Source organism: Arachis duranensis, chromosome 2 (assembly GCF_000817695.3).
Source record: "Arachis duranensis cultivar V14167 chromosome 2, aradu.V14167.gnm2.J7QH, whole genome shotgun sequence".
Taxonomy (NCBI): Eukaryota; Viridiplantae; Streptophyta; class Magnoliopsida; order Fabales; family Fabaceae; genus Arachis; species Arachis duranensis.
The window spans coordinates 31,790,016-31,793,300 of record NC_029773.3 but is presented as its reverse complement, the minus strand read 5'-3'; positions in this window follow the sequence as shown (position 1 = coordinate 31,793,300).

The window sequence follows — 3,285 nt, the reverse complement described above, 5'->3', positions numbered from 1 at the left end:
AGTTCCAGCGTTTAATGCTGGGATTTCTGAGGGTGACTTTGAACGCCGGTTTGGGCCATCAAATCTTGGGAAAAGTATGGACTATCATATATTGCTGGAAAGCCCAGGATGTCTACTTTCCAACGCCGTTGAGAGCGCGCCAATTGGGCTTCTGTAGCTCCAGAAAATCCACTTCGAGTGCAGGGAGGTCAGAATCCAACAGCATCTGCAGTCCTTTTCAGTCTCTGAATCAGATTTTTGCTCAGGTCCCTCAATTTCAGCCAGAAAATACCTGAAATCACAGAAAAACACACAAACTCATAGTAAAGTCCAGAAAAGTGAATTTTAACTAAAAACTAATAAAAATATACTAAAAACTAACTATATCATACCAAAAACATACTAAAAATAATGCCAAAAAGCATACAAATTATCCGCTCATCAGGGGGTTTATGTTTTTGCCTTGGTTTTGGTTTGTTTGGTTCCCCTTGTGGTCACGGCACGGGGGGTTTCTTCGGGTCTTTCCCGGATTCCGGCCTCACGGACTAACCGCGCGGTGCCCCCACTGTAGGTATGCCTCGTGTCGTTAGCCGAGCTTCAAGCTCCGCCGCGGGTTATGACCCGTACGCGTGGGTGGTTTCCGACCTCAGGAACTCTCCCAATCAGATGGGTGAGGAGGAGCTAACGGAGTTTCGTCAGGCCGAATATCTCTGTGGGGGTACCGACTAGGAGGCGAACTATGATGTCTATGTCCCCGCCCCTCACGAACGGCTTTATGAAATTAATTTTAATGCTCCCCGGGTTGCCGATTGGATCTGGTTTTATAAGGCCATGTTCACTCAGGTTGGGGTCCGCATCCCCTTTTTCGCCTTTCAAATGGACCTCCTGAACCGGATTTTCGTGGCACCGTCTCAACTGCACCCGAACAGCTGGGCATCTATTCGCTGCTTTGAGATGGTGTGCGAGTACTTAGAGCTACCGGTCTCTGTTGACGTCTTTCTGTTTTTCTTTAATCTAACCAACCCTTCGAAGGAGGGGAAGCACAGGAAAGGATTCATGTCCTTCCGGTCTGCCCAGGGCCGGAGAATTTTTGGCTTGTTCGAGGACTCCTACCATGGGTTCAAGGACAAGTACTTTAAGGTCCGCCCAGTTAAGGGCCGTCACCCTTTTTGGTTATCTTTGGAAAATGAGCGCCTCATCCCGACGTATTGGAGTTTCGTCGTGTAGTCGCTTGTTTGGGTTTTCCTTTGCTGCTTCCATTACTTGTTTATTTCTTTGCTGCTTCCATTAACTTGTTTATCTTCCAATTTGTTCTGTAGTGGGGCTTTCTGCCGAAGTGACCGGCATGGATAACTTGTACCAAACCTTTCTTCAGGATGACGAAGGCGAGGAGACCGGAGGGCAACAGGAGACGGTCCCTCCGGAAGTGCCTCCTCCTGAAGTCGACACATCTGCCAAAGTTGCTACTCCTACTTCCGAAACCCCAATTCCTGCCGAGGTTCCAATTCCCGGGCACTCGTCCTCTTCTCGTCGGGAGGAAGAAGAAGAATTGTCCGTCATCCCCACCTCCAAGAGACAAAGGTCGCAGTCTAGTCCCGAGGGGGTTTTGACTGTCATGGAAAGGAACTTTGATGCCGGGACCTTCATAGATGCCCAGCTGCTTCCGGGCACGGAGGATCATTTCCATGGCACCGACCTCTCGGGGCAGGCTCGGTGGATGTACCGTACTCTTCTTCGGGGCGCGGCCATTGCCCGGAAGGCTGAGTTTGAGCTTTCTGGTATGGCCTCGCTTCGTCGGAAGCTTGAGTCTGCGGTTGATGCCAATAACAAATACAAAACCCAAGTGAAAACGCTTCAAGATCAGTTAGTTGAAGCGGGGAACAAGCTTGACGCCTCCCAGAAAAAGGTTGCTTCAGCCGAGGAGAAGTTGAAGACTGCCGACGCCTCCGTGTCCCGTTTGACGGAGCAGGAGCTGACCTTGAAAAACCAGCTGAGCGCTGCGCAGGGTCGGCTGTCCGCTCTGGAGAAAGAGCGGGATGAAGCGGAGGCAGCTGCCAAGGCTGCCCGGGAGGAGGCTGAGTTGTTCAAACAAAAGCACAAGGAAGTCAAGGAGCAGGGCAAGAATGCGATTTTCATGACTGAAGAGGCCCTCAAAGATCAGGTGAAGATCGTTTCCCCGGACTTCGATGTGTCGGCGATCGGAGTTTTCAAGACCATCAAGGATGGCAAAGTTGTCGATATGCCGAAAAAGTGATGTCTGTATTATTTGAACTTTTTGAACTTTTGTTATTACGACTTTGGTGCCCGTTAGTGGGTTTGTGGGCTTGTTTGCCCGTAAATTTGACTCCTTGTTTTATTCGTCGTCGAATTACTTTGCGTTTCCGTTTACTCGTGTTGGCCGTTTATGGCGTGTGTTCTTGCGGTCGTTCACCGTATTTTTCGAACTGAGGGCTCCCGGGGTGATCAGTCCCGAGGCCTCGTATCGTCGTTCTTATAGTGGTCGCTCAAAAAGTTAGAAATTAGAAAATAACATAGGCAAATATAGCATGTAGAAATTGGGCAGGTTCAATCATTGTAACAAAGACACTGAAGTGCTATTACAAAATAGATGGCTTATGAATAGAACCTCCTTAAGTTATCCGCATTCCATGTCCTCGGGACCTCCTTGCCATTGAGTCTTTCTAGTTTGTATGCTCCTCTTCCGATTACCTCCTTGACTCGATATGGTCCCTAACTTTCTTTTGAGCGCTTTGGCATTGTAGCGTAAGGCCATTATTTGTTTTAGCGCCGCTTCGGCTAGATGGGCCATTTCCCTGGTTTCTTCTATCAGGTCCTTCTCGACGGTTTCCTCTACTCCCTTCAGGAGTAACCGTGGGCTCGGCTCTCTGATCTCTACGGGTATCACTGCGTCTGACCCGTAGGTTAGTCGAAAGGGTGTCTCTTTAGTGGAGGATTGCTCGGTTGTTCGGTAGGACCAGAGGACGGAGGCTAGCTCGTCGGCCCAAGCGCCTTTCTTGTTATCCAGCCGCTTCTTGAGCCCTAGCAGGATGATCTTATTTGCGGATTCGACCTGCCCGTTTGTCTGTGGGTGTTCCACCGAGGAGAATTTCTGCTTTATGCCCAGGCCGGTGAGGAATTCTGTGAACTTTTTGTCGGTGAATTGTGTCCCGTTGTCCGAGATGACCACCTCCGGGATACCGAACCGTGTTATTACTTGTCTCCACATGAATTTCCTGCAATTGGACGAGGATATGCTTGCCAGTGGCTCGGCCTCTATCCATTTTGTGTAGTAGTCAATAGCGACTA